The following is a 21,401-nucleotide window of genomic DNA, read 5'->3' as shown; positions in this document are numbered from 1 at the left end:
TATGAAATAGGAGTTTGCCACAATTTATAGCACACCGTGATTGTAACTCAGCACAGTAATGAGCTGCAGGGTTCAACCTGACAGCCGGTTGGGAATCGCTCTCTGAATCCCTCAAACCCTGGGAAAGTGTTTGTTTGGACATTCCACCTCCTCACAAAGGCCATTGCAAAGGGATTTTTGTCACTCCTATCACACTCAAACACCCATCTGTCTGGCGCCAGGCCTCCAATGAACAAACATCAGATAGAAAACAAATAAAAAACAAAAAGGCAGAAATCTAATTTATTTGGAGCTTATAGCCAGACTGTTGGCCTGTCGGACGGGAGCAGAGATATTACCCTCTGTCCAGCCGTGTGGTGGTTAAAGTGGTTCTCATGATTCTACACTGACAGAAATAGCTGTGGAGGATGTCGTGCCCCATGCTGTGAGCTCACATGACGCACCGGGCTGCACACTCACTGGAGCTGGAACGCTCCCCGACCCCTACCTAGCCTGTGGACACGCACGGAAACCGCCAACACAACCATGCGTGATCTGGACCAACAACGCTAATCTATCACCAGGTCATTTTGATTTTAGTGGCCAGTTTCATGATGCTGGACTTTACATTTTTGGATGCGCGTCTATTTGAGGTTATGCAGGACGATGCATGGTAGCAGTTTGGCTGAAGGGAGTAATTAAACCATGAACTCTGAAGGAGTCTGACAAAGATTTGATCAGAGGTTGTTGTCGTGTATCAGCATTCCTTCAGCCTGGCAGTTGGAGAGCACAGGGGTCTGTGTGTGTGTATGTGTGTGTGTGTGTAAGAGAGAGAGTGTGTCTGGGTTCACTGCTGCAGAAATGTGACGCCTCACCTGCTTTTTGAGGACCTGCACGCTGCCCTCACATACAGGTGGCTCAACCAGGGACGCAGGACTAGCAGTGTCATGTTGGTGCCGCCGGGTATGCAAGTATCCAAAATGGTACATTTCACACATTTGGTGAATACTTTGGTGATTCAAATACTTTCTGGACTGTTTAAAGCATGTTTAAATAAGTGCTGACCACGAGCCAATCAGCTGAACTCTTGACCTTGTCTTGAACAGTCTCACGAAATTAAGTTTTTTATCTCGTCAACTCTAGTCGGGTTTAGAAATGTGCTAAATAACAAAATTGTGCTCATGTAAATGTAGAAATTCTTTGTCGCACAACAATACCATGTGAGTTTTCACGGACATGACATTCGAGCGGTTTAAGATTAGATAGTCTGACCTGCTTCCGTCTGGAAATGCCAACTGACCCTCTGAGCAACCATTGCTATCATTAGGCCGTGCGACTATTCAGCCGACCTCAGCCTAACCCTTCTGAAATATCTCACCGGGATGGAGTCTGCACTATAAAACACGTCAGGTGAGTGTTCGAACAATACGAACTTGCTGTAAACATCGATTCGGTCCACATTCTTACGTATTTCTGTCGACACAAAGCCGCGGCGGGGTGGAAGAGTGGCCGAGTAGAAAGTGGGTCATGAATGGGCTGGCCGTTTTGCCGGGGCTGAGGTTAAAAAACAGCTTAAGAGCGGCCCTCATCTGGGCTGCTGAGGGCCTTTGTGTCCGAAGCGACGACAAAAAGAGAAAAAAAAAACGGAACTAATCGCCGCTGCAGTTTATGTTTCTTTTCTTTCTTTCTGTCTTTGTCAGAAAGTATCGAAGTATCTCTCCGTGGTTGGAGTGACCCCCTCTCGCTCTGTGGGAATCGCCTGGTAATTGAGAAGGAAAAGAGGACTTTAATGGAGAGCAGTGAAAATATCAGGGGTTAATGTCAGCCCGGACAATATAATGCCAATTGCCTTTGTGAAGCCTGCGGCCCGGATAACTAGCTGTGAAAGAGGGAGACAAAGAATTTGGCTGAAGTGGTAAAGGCTTTCAGATGAACTGACCCGTACTGTAAATTGACTTTTGTGGACCCCGCCCCCACACCCACCCTCTAAATAGGAACCCAGCAGTATGTGCTGTTAAAGGCCATTTTCTTTTTTTTTGGCGAGTGTGTGTGTGTGTGTGTGTGTGTGTGTGTGTGTGTGTGTGTGTGTGTGTGTGTGTGTCCTCGGGCATGTTGCTGGGAGATAGCAGATCATGCAAAGCATGCACCTTTTTTTTCTAGATAAAGACAAGCGGCTGGCTGAGGAGCAGACAGCTACACCACCGGGAGTTTAGTTAGAAACTAATTCACATAAAGATTTGAGATTTCACTGTGGAAATCATTTATGTTAACTTTTTATGTCATCCTTCAATTTTATGCACAACATCTTGTTTGTGTTTCATGTTATTTATAGTTATATTTCAGTTCACTATTTATTTTCCCTCCCTTCATGTCCAGGCCACTGTGTCCTTTGTGTCTTCTTTCTGTTGTTGTTTATGAAGATGTGGACGCATGAGTTATGTGTGAACCAAGCTTTTACTCTTTTAGATTTTGGGAAGACTGAAACCTAATCCTGGAAAGGATGTAGTATTTATGTCAAAGAATAAGTTATCTATCTTAAATATATTGCGAAAGGAAAGATAAAACAAAAAGTATAATAAACATGAAACCTAGGCCAACATGCGATTGATATATTACAGTTTAAATGTGATTTAATTCTGTAAACTCTCGTTATTCCCCTTTACATAGAATCACTGTTATTTTTACGACCGCTATACTCCCTAATTCAAACGGGAGCTCCAGTGCAGACTTTCCGTTTTTTGTTATGAGTCACAGTGAGTCTCTCAAGTTAATCGCAATAAGCCTACAATTTAATACAGCGCACAAATCAAGAACGCATGTTAACGCGACTAAGGTCGGCTGAGAACAGCTGAGAAGCTCGGCCATATATACGCACACGTGCACACTGAACGTCTAAAGGTGAACTCCAACCGCAAAGCCAGAATTATCCTTGATAATTCCTTCAATTTACATATCTAGTTTAACATCTCTCTCGTATTCTTTCTGTAGTGTTTGAAAACTTTCTGAAACTAAGTCAAAGTAACTTGTTTCTTTTACTTAAATATCCATAAAAGCAAAAGCACTTCAGTTTATAATAGCTTAACCATGCAGCATTGTTTTGAATAAGATCTAATTTCTTCGTCTTACTCGACTTTAAACCGCCGCGGCAGATAAACGTATGCTTCCATGATCTCGACATGCAGTGAATAAAGTGCGTATCTGGATGGCGGACCCTTAGCATAAGCTATCAAGAGAACGGACAGATGAAAAGAGCCCCGGAGAGAAAGAGCCGGACTGAATTAATATGAATAAAAGAAGCAGGGGGATAAGCTACGCTGGGAAAAGTAAACACCGGTCCGCGTAATCACAGTAAATCTGTCCGGGGGGGCCCTCAGTCGAGGAGTCAACAAACCCGGAGAGGGAAAAAGCTGCGAGATAACCACCATTACTGAGAGGGGTTAAAGAGGCTTTATTCACGTGAAGATCAGTGAAACACCGCCATGTTTACCCAGTTGTCTGGCGGACTTACACAATGCAAACAGGGAATTCAGGGCCGCACATGTAAAGACGACTTCACAGTCACAGTGTCGGAGGGTTTTCAACCAGTGTGTGTGTGTGTGTGTGTGTGACAGTTTCTGACGCTGTTCAAGGCCAGAGTGATGGAAAAACGTTCGGCAGCATTAAGATCAGATCTGATAAACGCGGCGGGCCGGCCTCACGCGCTGACCGCAGATCAGTCAAGGCGTCAGGCCAATGGGCTTTGCATGTCATCACAATGCATGAAGCATGCTAATCAGCTCATTTAACAGTCAGCTGTCACGTCAAGCCAAGTGGACCAATGTCATGCAAACCACATCAAAGGAATCCGGTTAATGGCAGATATGAAAAAAACTAATTATTTTGCGGAAAACACATTTTACGCAAGATTTATTATTATTAGGAGTAATAATACTTAGTCTTCTCCATCTGTCGATGCAGAGGAAGCAGCGAGTGTCTGCCAGATTTACAATAAAGTTTAATGCGTGACAGATGTTTATTGTCAAATCATTTATTCTAGTTTGAATATTTTAGAGACAAAAACGTAGAAACATTTAGAATAAACAAAGTGTCTCGCTTTATCATTTCGTTTCAGTGTCCAGTTCTGGAAAATTAATGTGCGAGTGGATATTGTTGGAAAAAGGGCTTTGTTTGTCACATATATTGATAGATTGACAACACATGTTGGCCCTGTTTATTTCTAATAATCATTCCCACCCTCGTCGTGAAGGATAATTTTTTCGTACCGCGTCAGTTAACTCCGTGGGGCTGATGCTGATCGCTGCAGCGTTTTGTTAACCCGGACAAGTTCAGGCCTAAGTGCTAAAAGTCCTGCTCCGTTTCCTTGGACAGTCCCAGTTGTTGAGCTGCTGAAACGTACACACAGCTCCTCCTTCGCCTCGAGGCAGATGGACCGCTTGATCGTCACCCCTCTCAAGTCGCCCAAATCAAATGAATGGCCGGGGCACAACATTCAGACATCTCTCCTCTTGCTGCAGCTCAAGCGCGTCGTAGTGAATCAATCCTTTGCCCTCGCAAATCTTTCAACTTGAGCTCGGGTTTAAAAAGAGACATTTTTTTATTGGAGGAAAAGGCAATGGATGTGAGGGAGGGAATGGACTTTATACACACACACACGCATATTTGTTTCGATCTCCCCTTCATATGCAACAGAAGGGTGATGTTGAACGGTTGCCAGATCTCACCCCCACCCTCTTATCCTTAATTGCTCCCACATCTCTCAGCTTGAATGAGGTAATACCATTTATTTGGCAAAAGAGTGGGTTGGAAGGGCAGCCAGCGAAGCCATTATGTGTGATTAGCACTATTTGCAGCACTGATTTGATTTGTGAATCGTGTGATTGGTGACACGGCCTGTGGGAAAATAGTTTTCCTCTTTCTTTTTTTTAAGAATACCCAACTGGAAACTGTGTGCCACCATCAATCATCAATAACCTGCTACTGAAAGCGAAACAGGTGCTGAAATATTTAAGGCTCCACCGGTTTTTGAAAGGCCAAATCAGCAAACTTACATCTCGGCTGATGTTTTTCTGCTGATGTTGAGCAGCTTCTATGTTCTTGTCAAACACTTTTTAAATATCTGTCATTTCCCACCCTAGAATGTTATTCATTTAAAATAGAAATGTTCGATTTAAACCCTTTTTAATGCTTACAAATGAAAGAAACGGTTGCTGTATTAGAATGTAATAATTTCAATAAGCAACTTTTGTGGTTCCTTTTTATTGTAAACATATTTACAATATTATATTTTAATATTTTAGTTGCCTCGATAAAAGTTAGTCTTACTTTAGAAAATCTGGGAAAATTAAAGAAAACGTATAAGCCACAGTTATGGGTGTGCTTACCAGGGTAGAAAATGTACATATTTTTTAGGGGGACATTTTTGCCCCCACTGAAAAAAAAAAAATTGGGGGCACTTTTTTAAACTTGTGAAATAACATTTAACCTTTGTTCAAAATAATAAATATACTTATTTAGGCGTACAGTATATGAGCAATTGTCATCAAATGGCAATAATAAGACTATTAGGCAGTAGTCTACAGATTTAAAGTGTTTTCTTAGATTCTTTAAACAAAAAAAAACAGCAAACATAAATCAGACAATCATATTCAATTGTATTCTTATGTCTTTGTGGTAATTCATTGTTATTACATTTTTTAACCAACTATTAACAATTATTACTTTTTCCTTTCTGTTTTTATAATTCAAAACTATATTTATTGATTTTCTTTGTTACCTTAATCACGTCGTACCTACCTAGTACAGGAACTACAGATAGGAACGTTAGCTAGCTTGCAAGCGAGTCTTTGTAGCTAACGCACAATCAGAGCTAACTAACGTTAGCTAACTAACGTTAACTAGCTAAAGCGAACTAAATAATTTCAAAATGGTTATTACTAGTTATCACTCACCGTAAGCGGTGGCGTGTTGCTTGGTCGCCATGGTGGCGAAACGCCACGTATTTCTTGATGTTTTGGCTCCCTTTGATTAAGTCCGCAGAAGAATTCTCCTGTGTTGGATTATCAACGGCTTTGGCAACTCGTTGTCCACAAGTTCGACATGCCTTGCAAAAAAGACGTGTTTTTTTCCCCTCGTCGTCTTCCTCCACCCCACGCAATTCTAGTTTCCATTTTTCGATGGTGGCTGGGTGTGTGGATTTTATCTTTCCAACCTGAGGCTACGATGTTTTTGACAAGTCCATTAAATCATCATAATTATTAGAAGAACTTCTGGGGGCATTTTTTGCCCCTCTCCTAGTGATATCAGGGGCAAAATTATATTTTGCTTACTTTCTATCTACTTTTGCTTTTAAGGTACTCTTATTCATTTTACTTAAAATGTGTGTGCATTTACTTAATTTTGTCAAGTTGTTACAATATATAGAAATGGCACATTTTTTATCGACACAATAACACACATTTTTTATCTGTTATGATAATATCGTCTTCACCAGCTTAACTGTGGAGATCTACATCCAACGGGGGAAAAAACTAAACCACAAGAAGCTCTTTGTCATCATAACCAACAGAAAAACATTTTGAAAATGAGACCCAAGATGCAATCAACCAGAAATATAATACTTCACCCCCAAAATGACTCAAATTGTGCATCAGTTACTCGCCCTGTGTTGCCTTGAGTTCTTGAAGAAAAGAAAAAACAGAGAGATGTCATGCGTTTACAAACTCTCACACAACTCGTGCAGTCTAACCCGAGTCTCATTTATCCACTCGCACGCTCACCGCCAACACAACTTATGCAGCGTCGCCATAACCGTACAATTTAAAACACGTTTGCGTAAACAGTCACGCTCACTCGGGCGCGCTACTCGTGCGTGTGAGTGTGTTGAATAGCAAGGTTTTAGAGAAGATGCGTTTGGGAAGTATAAGCACACGACTGGATAAATAAGACTTAGGTTATACTGCGGCAGTTTGTAAACCTGTTTTCTTCAATTCATCAAAGACTTGTCTCTGTTTTCTTTATTCTCCATTCAACGTGGAGGCATCTCTTCAAGAAGTCAAGGTAACGCGGGGAGAGTAATTGATCGGCAAACGGTCATTTATTCCTTTAAAAACATAGCATTAAAAAAACATTGAAAATAAATTGTATGTACTTGTATACATATGTATTTCTAAATGACTTTTTCTACTCTACTAAGGACCTGTACTTTGCTAATCCCCATGGGAAATATTTTCTTTTCACTGGAGGGAAGTGGCTTCGTCTACAAGCGATTGTGGGCGGAGCCCTGAGGAGCGATGCTGGTGTCAGACACCCGTCCGCCGTGCTGCCTCTGACCCAGAGACCTCAGCCACAGGCCACAGGTCCACTATATTATACCTGCAGCCTGACGCCAGCCTGATTTACTGGCCTCCATTAGAGCTGGAATGGACTCAACCCTCGGCTGGGCTGTTAAATCTACACGCTGATGTAGCCAAGAGGGGAGCAGTCACTGTTGCTGCACTCGGCCTCACCTCCTCCGCTCTCTGACACACACAAACACTCACAGTGCTTCTCCTTACTAACCTGCTCCATCCACTTTCCCGACACGCTCTAACAACACAAACACTCCTGGAAATGCGCTCTCTAGATACAAATAGCTTCACCGCTGTTTGGGTGGGCCTGTTCAGGTCTGGCATGAACGTCTGTCTCGGGTCCTCCGAATGAAAAGAGTGCAGTTGAAAATACAGTATGTATTGAGTATGGGGAAGAAATCGCTCAGAAGCAGCTCAGACACATTACAAAGAAAACATGGCCTCTCTTTCACGATATGTACTTATAGCAGTATTATTGTTCTTTGCCATTCCCGGGCTGTTAAGCTCGCTCTGTTCAGACAACATGTTCACATGCAGTAAGGTGCTGTGCAACTGTAGGAGTCTGAATACTTTGCAAACTCAACATGGGAATCGATTAGGAGGCAACCTCCGGTACTGTCGAGTAAAGCCGATGCAGGAACCGACTCGTCCGGTTGCAAAAAGAAGTCTCTGAGAAAATGACTCTCCTTCTCACTTAAACATGAGTTTATGTCTCAATCTCTAGTTTCAAGTACTCTTCAATACAGCATGATGTTCATTTAGTAAGTGATGGTCCATTTAGAGTCAAACAGACCATAAAGCGGCGTATGCTTTAGGGCGGGGCTATAAGGTGATTGACAGGTCTCTACCAAAGCATTTAACAGCATCTCTATGTCACTCCTCCGCTTTCCAAATATGGTACCTTCTGTTCATTGGTAGCGGAAAAAAACAAAATGGCGACGGCCGTAATCCAAGATGGATGAACTCAAGGCTTCAAAACGTCCGTCCACAGCCCAATGGGGTGACGTCACGATGACTGCATCCGCTTGCAGCCGACCCTCGTTACTGTTCTCAGAGTTCCCAATCACACCCTTATTAAAATGAAACAAATGTAGTAGCCTGTGTGTGTGTAGGCGAGGGGAGATTAATCTGTATTTAAAGAGCAATGGCTGGAGGGGCCGCTACAAGGTGTGAAGGGGTTAAAGCAATTAGTGCACGTCTCTGTCACATCCTGCCGGGAGCAGCTTTTCCGAAGCCCTGCCAGTGGTTTCTCCCGCTGCCCTTCTCATGGCCCTGCTGCGGGGCTTCACATTTCCAGCTCTTTTCTAAATAGTGAAGTCCTAATATTTACTTCTCGCGTTTGAAGCCCAGGCAGAGCGGTGGCTGGGCGCAGTCTGTCGGTGCAGGGGAGAGCGGAGGTGGCGGGGAACTGATGTCCTCATTATTCCTGCCGGGGGGAAACAAACATTTGTCCCTTTCAGGGCCTTGTGTGACTTTGTGGAGGGGCGCGGCTGTGGACTGACGGGAGCGGTCTTGTTTTTCGGGTTCGTGTTTGTGTGTGTGTGTGACCCTAGCTTGCCTGTCAACCAACAAAAGAACTCATGCAGCTAATTCTGAGACCAACCGCAGAGCTTGTGTTGTCTTGGTGGAAAAAGTATTGTACTGCGTCACACCGAAATGCTTGTAAAGATCGACTGCAGAAGTATCGAGGCCTTGATCAAGCTAGGACACTGTTCGGGATCGGATGAAGAACGCTTCCACGAGATGCGAGGACAGACTTTAGGACCTGGAGGATGCTGCTGCTGACACTCTGCGACAGCTGTGGTGGGATGGGCTTGGTATGCTGGAGATGGAGAGGACGACCAGAAGAAAGCCACAGACAGCCAGAAGAAGAAGAAGAGTCGTAGTTTGATATATTATGGAATCCTCAATCTGTTCATCCTTGCTGCTGTTGTTCAGAAAGTAACGTGACCCCAAGGAATTGTTTTTTCCCTGTTTCCCACTACAATGACAATAACATCAAATAGAGTTGAGATTCCAACAACCAGCCACTTAGTGCCCGTGCAACGCAGTCACGTTTTACGTTTACGCTGCGCAGAGTAAATGATTAAGGAAGCTTATTTCCCTTCTCTTTGTTGCCACCAAAGTCTCACGAACAAACAAAGACCAAATATTAAGCATCTGCTGTGCAGAAGCAGATATCTGAGTCCCTCAGTAAAGTGTGTGTGTGATTTTCCAGCTTGTCAGAAATGGCGTACAGTTGTTGCCACGCGTTGCGTTTATTATTACAGTCGACAAATTGAGATGAAGACGGGCGACAGATTTTTTCCCTTTTGTTTCCACTTCTCCTCCCCTCTCTCTCCTCTGCGGTGGGAACAGATTATTGCCTTGATCACAGTGCATTCCTACACAACTCGGGTCCCTGGAGAATTCGCATCCCAACCTTTGTTCCCCGTTGCACCGCCATGCACAGCTGTACTGGTTCAGCACTTGGCTCGTCACCAAGCCTCTTTGATGACAGCGTTTTATGTCACGAAAAACAAACAAGGGTTGCTCAATGTGCTCCGTCTATTTTCATTTCACGCCATATGCAAATAAAGTGTAATTTTACTAAAATAAATCAGCTTCTTTTCTTCAGATGACATTACACATTGACATTTCACTATGAAGGCTGTTTCCTACAGTGGAGTATTTCTGTTTAATATGCTGGTAGGATGAGGGTTTAACAGAATCTGCTAAATATACCTAGAAATGTCATATGAATATGTATTAAAGTATGTTCTTTTCATGAGTAAAAATATGTATCAAGTGACTTGCTTTGCAAAAGTGCCATAGAAAGAGAAAAGAAGCCAATTAGTTATTGCAATAAAAAGCTTTTCAAAGTGATGTGAGCCTGAAGCTTTTGACATCTCATCTTTTTTTAACTTTCTTAACTTTCTCTGTAATTTGAAGAGGAGATTCGATCCCAACCTCTCCATCAGTGGGCTTCTTGGCGTGTACCTCTACTGGGAGTCAAGGCAGAACACACCTCGCTCCAAGTGCGTTTGACAGAAAGGACTCGGAGCACTTCACAGTGATGGACGGCCTCTTCACTCCCAGGCGCTCACACTTCTCCTCAGCCTGCCAACTGGGGATTAGCACCACAGCCTCGGCTGCCGGCCCCAAATCCCTTCCTCCCCCTCTTCCCGATTCCTCCGCTAACCTCGGCGGGTCCTCCAGCGCTATACCCTTCAGCCAGCGAACCTCCCTCACGACCCAACGTCGGCCTCCGGCATTCCTCGCTGCGTCACATGGCTCTCGATGCTCGGCCGACGCTCGCCCAGAGGCCGAAAGATCCGAGTACCGCAGGGTGCTAACATTCCAGCCTGACGGGCGTTTTTGTTAGAGGGATTTCCTGTGGGCTTTCATGCCAGCGTGGAGCGATCACTGCTGCTCAACGGTCACCGGCCGTGACAGGTGGCTCATCGGTCTCTGAAGCTTGGAGGTGCTCACTGGGCGACCCATCTATATTTGCATACAATTTAAAAAAAGATGTGATTGGTTGAGCCGGGATGGACACATTTGATCCTTGTTAGAGACGATCTATACAAACCTGACAAACCCAAACAATCAAGCGGGTGCCAGGCATTCATGAGGAATGTTGCCCTTTCAACGGAGGTCACTTCTTCTTATCATTTTGATTGTCTGAAGTTGTGCAGCACTTTCGACCACACAAGGGCCGTATTAGCTTTAAATTAGATCATGTTTAGTGCAGATTAAATCAGCCCGGCCCCTCAACGAGGTGCAGCTGTGTGTCCGGCTCTATTTTGACTGGGGTGCTTGAGGAGGCTTTGATGAGGACCGTGGAATGGGTCTCGGAATCATTCATCCTTGCAGTATTTCACAGATACGCCTTTAGTCCATCACGATGACTTAGCCGGGGCGTGGGTTGAGACATGAGAGGTGTCTAAAAAGAATGGGAATGGTTAAAAGTTTCTATTTTTGCGTGTGCACTCTTTGAGCTCTCTTTGTCACACACACATGTGCAGACACTTTCGGTCGGCTGGTTTTATATGGAGGTCAGAGCGCAGATGCCACATGAAGGACTCGAATAGAGACTGATTAACGTGGGGACGAATGGAGGACTGGAGATTGTCCGGGCGGCCCGAGAAGGACTAGAAATCCTGCTCTCCGTTCATGCACACTCAGTTGGAAGTCCATTGAGTGTTCATTCAGTTCTCCTCCTTAACTCTTTCAGCTTGTCGCTCTGTCAGTATGCATTTGTTGCAATTTGTACAAATTACATTCCAACATCTGTGCCTGTAAACCTTGGCAAAGCAAATTCCTCCCTGAGCTGCGAGTCGGTTGATTTCTGCCGAAGGTGAACAGATTCCGAGAAGGAAGAGGTCGGAAATCTTCTCTGGGCCGTAATTCCGTAAAGTGCCAAGACCTCAATTGCTCACAGATTCGTCCTCTCCCCTGCCAAACGAGACCCGGGTTTCGTTAGCTGTGGCAGCGGCGAGACAAGAGAAGCTAATTATTCACAATGTCACTTTTAGTTCCGAGCTGAACCCGTTGGTTGAGGGGGTTGTGTAGAGAAGGAAGAGTCTGTCTGCAGTCAAAGGAAGGCATGAAAGCTGAGATGGGCACATGAGAAGGTCCCCTTGTTTCGCCACATGAAAAAGACCCCGCCTGGCTTTTTACTTTAATCCCTGCGGTGCCTCGGCTGGGAGGAACCATTTCATGTGTGCGCTTTCCCTGTTTTAAATATGGCATCTTTGTCTATTTGTTTTATGCTTTTTGTCTCGCGATAGATGACAGATAGTTTGTTTCTCAGTTCTGCCCTCACATCTGACGAGTTCATGCAGGAGAGCTGAAACTGAGCCGGCTGAGTGGAAGATAAACGGGCGAAATGACGGACCATCTCTTTGACTTTCTGTTATTGCCGCGATCCTTTCGATGTCCGTATCAGATAATAAAGAAATTCCACTTGTTTACATTTAGACGTCGGTCCAACTGTGAGCCATGGCTCTTCTGCCAGAATCAATTAGCACCTCCGAGGCCGCGGCTGCTGCTAATAAAAGCTCAACGGGTCAGCAGAAAGCCTCGGTTCTACACGGAGGGACGTGCCGGGGATTCAGACGGGCGTACTTCCTCCTTCTCCACATGCCTGAGCAATGTGTCTGAGCAGCCATCGCCGGCACGTATGATTTATGAGCACCTATGCGCCGACCTCCCCTTCCTGACCACGCAGAGGACAAGGTTACTTAACGGATCTAAATCCTCAAACTCAACGTCAGTCTCTAGGTCATGAAGCTCTTGTGTGCTTTGTGTTTTTCTTTTCCCTTTCTCAACTTCTCTCTTCTCTGCACGTGTCGGCCTCTCTGAGCGTTTCTCCTGTGGCCTTTTCTCCGAGCGCTCTACTGACCTTGCACTTTCCTCGTTTCCCTCAGCACCGGGGTTGCAGCAGCTTGGACCGGCGGCGCTGGCCTCTGACTCGCCTCCATGGGGCCGTGATCATTTCCTGTGCGCCCCTCTGCCCTTTCTCTTGCTGACGGTGGACTAATCCCCCTGGCTGCACTCTGCCTGCGTGCTGCCAACAGTGGGAGAAAAAATACTTTTAAAGTGGAAATTATTACCTGATGAACATCAGTTTTTTTTTTCTCCGCGTTTGTTTCACTCAGAGTTATATAAAAACGTTGAACAGTGACAGGTGCGTTTGGTCCAAGCTCTGTAAAATGAAATGCATTAAAACTATGAAGTACATGGAATTAACGAGCACCATTTGGATGTTACTGAAATGACAGCAGTTTAAATAATATCACAAAACATGCAGAAGCTGACATGTAATAGCCCAATAGAGAGTGACTTGGAAATATTATAACGATGGACGGAAAAACTATAATGGAATAATGATGTAGTCTGTGGCTAGTAACGTTACTACCACATTTACTTAAACTATGAGGAGGGAAATATTGTACTTGTTTTGTCTATAGTATAGATTTTACATACAAAACAGCACATTTGTAGTCAGCCGTCGCCATTTTGAGAGCCGCTGAGAAGCAATGTAAATACTCCCAATCTCGAATATTGCATCTTTATGTAAGAATAAATACAGCATGGAAGTTTTTCTTTTTAAATTATATCTAGAATTTAGACATTTGGACCGTGCAGCATAATTCCATTGATATATAGTCAGCACTTGATTATGAGCTGGAATCTGATCGTTAAAAAATGAATATGTCAGAAATAATCTATTCAGACAAAAACCCCCGCGGCCATGTATACATTTATCCTTTCGTGCCGTTTAATATTAAAACAAGTAACAAATTGAGATGTTAATACTGACAGTAATCCGAGCCCTCTTGTGGTCACTTGGTTGCCCACACACTCATGGAAATAACTCCACACTTCTGGGAACATAAAACCTTGGAAGGCGCCAGAAGCTGCACAGCAACAAATGCATATGAAGAGGACGACTGGACGACTGTGAAGAAGACGACTGTGAAGAGGACAACTGTGAAGAGGACGACTGTGAAGAAGACGACTGTGAAGAGGACGACTGTGAAGAGGACGACTGTGAAGAAGAGGACGACTGTGAAGAGGACAACTGTGAAGAGGACGACTGTGAAGAGGACGACTGTGAAGAAGACGACTGTGAAGAGGACGACTGTGAAGAAGAGGACGACTGTGAAGAAGACGACTGTGAAGAGGACGACTGTGAAGAGGACGACTGAAGAAGATGACTGTGAAGAAGACGACTGTGAAGAAGACGACTGTGAAGAAGACGACTGTGAAGAGGACGACTGTGAAGAGGACGACTGTGAAGAAGATGACTGTGAAGAAGACGACTGTAAAGAAGACGACTGTGAAGAGGACGACTGTGAAGAAGACGACTGTGAAGAGGATGACTGTGAAGAAGAGGACGACTGTGAAGAAGACGACTGTGAAGAGGACGACTGTGAAGAAGAGGACGACTGTGAAGAGGACGACTGTGAAGAAGAGGACAACTGTGAAGAGGACGACTGTGAAGAGGACGACTGTGAAGAGGACGACTGTGAAGAAGACGACTGTGAAGAGGACAACTGTGAAGAGGACGACTGTGAAGAAGACGACTGTGAAGAGGACGACTGTGAAGAGGACGACTGTGAAGAAGACGACTGTGAAGAGGACAACTGTGAAGAGGACGAGTGTGAAGAGGACGACTGTGAAGAAGAGGACGACTGTGAAGAGGACGACTGTGAAGAGGACGACTGTGAAGAAGAGGACGAATGTGAAGAGGACGACTGTGAAGAGGACGACTGTGAAGAAGAGGACTGTGAAGAGGACGACTGTGAAGAAGACGACTGTGAAGAGGACGACTGTGAAGAGGACGACTGAAGAAGATGACTGTGAAGAAGACGACTGTGAAGAAGACGACTGTGAAGAAGACGACTGTGAAGAGGACGACTGTGAAGAGGACGACTGTGAAGAAGATGACTGTGAAGAAGACGACTGTAAAGAAGACGACTGTGAAGAGGACGACTGTGAAGAAGACGACTGTGAAGAGGATGACTGTGAAGAGGACGACTGAAGAAGATGACTGTGAAGAGGACGACTGAAGAAGACGACTGTGAAGAGGACGACTGAAGAAGATGACTGTGAAGAAGACGACTGTGAAGAAGACGACTGTGAAGAAGACGACTGTGAAGAAGACGACTGTGAAGAGGACGACTGTGAAGAGGACGACTGTGAAGAAGACGACTGTGAAGAGGATGACTGTGAAGAGGACGACTGAAGAAGATGACTGTGAAGAGGACGACTTAAGAAGACGACTGTGAAGAGGACGACTGAAGAAGATGACTGTGAAGAAGACGACTGTGAAGAAGACGACTGTGAAGAAGACGACTGTGAAGAAGACGACTGTGAAGAAGACGACTGTGAAGAGGACGACTGTGAAGAGGACGACTGTGAAGAAGACGACTGTATGCGTGGCCACGTCTATCAGCTGTACAGATTTTACACGCGATCATCTGGGATCCCTCCCATTAGGATCCAGTCTGACTGGTCTTTGGATCTCATCTCCAGTTGTTGTTGTGATGCCAGACTAACTTTAACAAAAGTGTCCATTAAAGGCGCTCAAAACAAAGTGCTGCGGATGAAAAACAGTCATAATGCAGTTACTAGATGATGCACGCCTCATGTTTGTTTACATCACAAATCTGTAAGTTGGTTATTGAACCACACCGGTGGTGTGTGTCCTTAATAGCTGAGATTTAAGGAGAGCACAGAGAAACCTTCAGCAGACGAATGTGGAAGAAATACATACACACATCATTCTGCACAGTGAATTAACAATAAGCTAAACACATTTTTGCTCAGAGGAGGACTTTAAACGGTTTTGAGACGGTTTCATAAGCAAATCTAGAAAATTATTCAAAATCAGAGGATTTTATTCCAAGCTGAACATTGCTCTAACTAGAACAAAGAGGCCTTTTGTTTTTTGACCTGTGACTTGTTGCTCACACCGTTGCCGCTGATTGTTGCTTGGCGTTGCCGCGTTCCTCGGTGTTTGTGGGTTCGGGGTCTTGGACTCTCTGATTGCGCCTCAGTTGAATGGAAACTGGCCTGAATAATGAGAAGTGGATGTTGAGACACTCCGCGCTGACGGACCACCGTTCAAAAAGTTGTGTTTGTTTGCTTTAAAGATGCAACAATGAAATTCAGTTCTTCGGCTGGGGTAAACATTATCAGCGGCCTCTGATAGCAGCCACAGCTGTATACAGGGGGCTCAGTCACCGCTTTGATGTTTCTTCTACTGTCGTAAACATTTATGCTTCAATTAAAATCATATTTCATTTCTCGCACAAGCTGTTTGTGAGTCATTATGCTCCCGAGCCATGCAATCTTTTGCATCTCGCCCTCTATTTGTAATGACAGCTAGACAGAGCGGAGAAGCAAGATGGATCAAATATTTACGCTCCCCATTGTTCTCTCTGCGGCCGCTCCTCTCTCACATGCGGAGGCATCCGATGGACGTAAACAGATTCATCTGAAGAATCATCAGCAAAACGGACTTGGCAGTGTGAAGAGCTACTTTCCCTGCCGCCTCTCTAAAAAGACGTCTCCATGGGAATGATGCGGACGAGGATCTATTCACAGCTGATTTAGAGGTCACATCCACAGGATCATTACAGGAGAGCGCGCAGTACTTAGCAGCAGAATAAGTATCGCCATAATTCATGCTGTCAAATCAAATTCCTCTCAGGGTTCTGAAAAGTGCTTCCAAGAGGCGGATGTGATAATTAGAAGGCCGTCTCAAACTATGCAGCCGATAAGGCCGAGCCTTTATTCTGCCACAAACCCTCCTTTCTTTCCCCGCCATAGCAACGGAAACAAACAAAACCTTCATTTTGAGAATTACCAGACAGAGAAGTCAGGTTTCTCTGTAATCACACACCGCCGCAGATAGTGTGATGACAGCGTGTGATTGCTAACTTCTCTACCTGCGAGGGATTCTGTTTTTAATAGCTGTGAAAAACCCGATGTCGGAATACACAGCAGGGACTTGTTTTACAGCTTTTGGCAAATTTGGATTGCATGAGACGTATTGCGTCCTCTCTGTTTGACCTCTGAGTCAAGGTCATCAACAACACAATACATGATGTGGGCAATGTTCGTTGATTCCTTTCTTATTATCTTTTTTAGCATGAATACACTTTTAGTATTCCTTGACATTTTATACAACAAACGTAAGCTTGTATAAATACAGATGAAAAGATTAGTCAATTAGGCTGTTCTCATCCACTGTTCATTCTTATACCTACAAAAAGCAACGCGCATTATCGAAAACTAAAGGGATGAGGAGGTCAGTGAGAGCGACAAAACGCGTGTAGTGAAGATGTTGGTCTGGATGGAAAGGTCAAACAAACAAGACTTCCACCCAAGAGACCGCTGTTCATGTCCCTCGTGAAACCAGATTAATGTTGATTTATTCTACCTTGATTTTGTTGCGTAATTGATGTACTTAACGGTTTACACAAACACGCAAGTTGTGTATCAAACTCACTTGTTTTATGTAACAAACAAGCTTATTTTACGAATCAAAAAATCATATTTAATAAAACAAAAGCTTTTTTTACAAGAAAAAACGAACTCATTTCAAATTAAATTAAAAAAACGTATTTTATGTAACAAACTTATTTTACTTATCAAACACACTTATTTGAACCCAAACCATTTGAAGTAGTTTTGTTGCAATACTTGATTAATCATTAAATCAGTTAATTCCTCATTTTATTTCTGTTTTCTTTGTTTCCTTCGATTACAATAAACTGAATAATGTTTTGGAGTTTGAGAATGTTGGTCAGAAAAATCAAGCAATTTGGTTAACGTCACGTCGGGCCGTGGGAACTTGTTTTTATTATTTTTACAGAACAATCAACTAACCCATTAAATGAGAACATTTGTAGATTGACAGATAATGAAAATTACCGTTGGCTGCGACCCTAAATCCCCTAGAGTGTCAAGTAAAATATATTGACATGGCAAGCACGACCACAACACAGTCATGATAATAAATAACGGAGATGATAAATGAAGGAAAATATCAATGTGAAAAGACTCCGCTTTACAAACTCAGTCAGAGCTCAGTGAGCAGCATAATCTCACTCCAGTCTTCCCTTCAGTCCGCTGACAAAGAGCGCGAGGTGAAAGCCGCCACGGGGTACTTTGTTTCTCTTGAAACCCCAAACCGCAGCATTGATGAGGACCTGAGATGTAGCGCTCACCGGGGGAACAAAGACATTTTATTGGAGTCTGTCCCTGCAGGGAGTTTCTGGCCTTTTACACCGAGGCTGAGCCGCGTGAGCCGTCCCGTCGCTCCCTGGTGTGGTGGGATTACGGGGTGAAGGCCCATCTGCCCTGCTGGAGCGATCTGTGGAGGTCAAGCAGCCGCATTCCTCTGCAGCACAATGTGTCTTCAAGCAATACTGTCACTGAAAGATGCCCACACATAACACAGGTCTTCCAGGCAAACTGGTAGCCCTGATTTACTTCATTGTATTTTTTTATCACGCGTAAAAAAAAAACGTTTTAAAGGAATAATCTATTTTTTTTTTACCGATATCCTCGTCTTCCCTGGTAAAAAGTCCTGCGGTTCACAGGAAGTGTTTTTACTTTTCCAGTAACAGCTGCAACAGTGGTTTCTTTGTAATAAATCGGTGAGGGACATGTGTAGTTAGTGTGAGCAGCAATAACTGTGGGGGGAAAAGGACAAAGAAAAAAAACACCCACCTGCAAAAAATAAAATAAAACAAAATGTTGTCACCTCTCGGCGGGTGGAGCAGCCACAGCCCGACAGCACATTATCATTCAGCCAGTATATCTGTAGCGTCTCGCCGGATGCTGCCGTTTTCCTCTTACAGACAGATGTGTTTTCACAGTGAAGTCTTTTTGCCCGCACCGCTTTAAGGCCTTGCCAACTTGCTTTCACGAGCCTTCGTGTCTTTCCATCTGTTAGATGACTTATTAGCGGAGAATTGTTGGCCCTTGTGAGCCAGAACACCCAGAACTGACATTTAGGGATGATTTGTTTAGCTTGCTGTGATCAGAAGAAAGGGGTCACATGCCGGTGATCCTTCACTCACCAAACAAAGATGCTCTGGAACTGTAAGCATCGACCACAGGACTGAATCCAGCAGGTGTTTAACTCCAGCGGACAGAAAGCTCAAACATTTCAGTGGTCTCTAATCTTCTATTGTTCCTGACGTTTGTATTTCTTTCTCTCTCTCTCTCTTTCTCCAGAACGCAGTCCAAAGCTTTGAGTAAGCCAAAACTGGCAAGTCAAAATCCACCCGATCCAATTCGGACCCAGCCTGTGTGTCTGCGTTTCTAAGCTACGGCTCAGCTTTGCTATCTGTACCAGATTAGTTATATCCCCTTTTTCTTTGTCTTCCTTCTCTCTCTTTTATTTCCCCCTCCATAAAGGTGAACCCGAGGGGCTGAGGAAAAACCGAGCGGGAGGCCTCGCTGGTCAGGAGAGACCGCTAGAATTTAGCTTAAATAAACTGTGGGAGTTTTTTACAAAAGAGCTTTACTGGTCCCCTGTGAGGGAACATCAACCAGTATATGACTCAAATCATAAAATCCAACGCGGTTACGTATGAATCGATGATTTCCCACGCATGCAAAATCCAAAAACGTGCAAATTCTGCTTGCATGCTTGGCAGTCTCTGCCCACCGCGGTGGACATGGCGTCCGTCCTCACGTGTGACTCTTCCCCGAGGGGCTGCTGAGACTCGATCCTCCTCATAGGCGGTGCGGTGTGTATCCAGTGTCTCTGCAGGGGGGGATAGCTGCTCATTAGACCCGCTGCCCCGAGGCTCGCTGGCGCAGAGAAACGCGCACTCAGCTAATTCACAGGTCCTAATTGTACGCTCCAAATGAATGCGTCGTAAATCACACGGCAGGGAGAAGGTTGGTCTGTTCATGACACAGCAGTCTGTCGGAAAGGACTCCAGTCTGACTGGCTTCCTTTGCCATGCTTTTTTTTTGTTCTGTTTATTCTTCAGAGCAATACTACATTATAATTTCACCGTGTTATTGCCATGTAGCCACAGTGTTGATGGAGAAATTGGCTTTTTTTCTTCTGTGAATTAAAAAGCTGGCTGCATACCGAGCTGAAACTAGAGAGAAATCATACCTCTGTCGAGGCTGCACTTCCTCAAAATGTATTTTAATTATAGAATTTGTTCTTTTTTATTGCATCCGGATCAGCATCAAATTATACGTCGTCCCAATTATGGGATAGATCTGCAAGTATTTCTGCCGCAGGCGGAGCGGTGCTTTGAGCTAAATGCTAACGCCAGCATGCTAGCGTGCTGATGTTGAGCAAGTTTAATGTTCCCCATGTTCATCGTTTTACTTTAGTGTGTTAGCATGCTAACATTTGCTAATTAGCACTAAACACAAAGCACAGCTGAGGCTGATGGGACATTTGGCAGGCGGCAACTTCCAGGTCTGAAAAGTGAAGCCTTAAACCTGCATTCTCATTGATGTCCAACAAAATACCATCAGAAGTCAGATTGTATTCAAGTTCATGTCTACACTTGATTTCTTAAGTCAGTAAACATGTTATAGTTTAGCAAGTCTCAAGTCTTATTCAATAAAGCCTGATGTTCATTTAGTAAATGATGGTCTCATTTAGAGTCAAATAGACCATAAAGCAAGATATTCTTTAGGGCGGGGCTACCTTGAGATTGACAGGTCACTACCAGGTCGTTGTCCGGTCTGAGGTCAACTTCTACCCTTTCACCGTGTGTGTTCAGTTGATAAACGTGATTTGTAACAGCGCCGGACTCATGCCGGACTTGAGGCATCAAAAACCATCGTCCATAAAAATAAATCGGGTAACGTCACGGTGACTATGTCCACTTCTTATTTACAGCCATGGTATTTGGTAAAAAAAAAAGTATTTTGACTTTTGTAGTGGGACGAAAGGTCAGGAGATCACCAAAGTGAAAAGAATTCATCCACAAAGGAACTTTAATATCTGTCGTAAATTACATGATGATTGATCCAACAGTTGTTGAGATATGTCAGTAGTGGACAGACAGAACATTCTTAGAGCAACAAGCAAATCCTGGATGCACGCCTGGATCTGGATGCAAAACAAAGTCTAATCAAACATACATACATTTGTCCATGACCTAATTCTCTACCGATCTCCCTGAAATCTATGGACGTTTTGGAGACATTCTGCTAAATGAGAGAGATATAGGAAGCAGGAATACAATATAACTATTTCTTTCGAAAGCAAGCTCATTGAATTTTATTGACTGCTCTTTCTGTTTTAAAGGAAATTAGAATTAGAAAGTCTACCTCTGATATATTTTGCCAAAGGGGGCAATACGTGTTACGTAGCAGAAAACGTGTCTTTTAGTTTTCATGTCAGAAAAACTGCAAAATGATTCATGTTCAAGTTTTGAAAGAAAAGACAAGGCTGCCTTTTCCCGACTACCTTGGCAACCATCTAATATCCTGAAAGAACGGTGCCACTTCATCCGACTGTGGTATTTCCTCTCTGCTTCGTCAAAGCCACCTTTCAGCCGCCCTTCCTTTTCTCTGTAAAAGTTTACT

The sequence above is a fragment of the Taurulus bubalis genome (genome assembly GCF_910589615.1).
Source record: "Taurulus bubalis genome assembly, chromosome: 2".
In the NCBI taxonomy this organism is placed as follows: Eukaryota; Metazoa; Chordata; class Actinopteri; order Perciformes; family Cottidae; genus Taurulus; species Taurulus bubalis.
The sequence above is the reverse complement of the archived record's forward strand: the minus strand, read 5'-3'. Positions refer to the sequence as shown.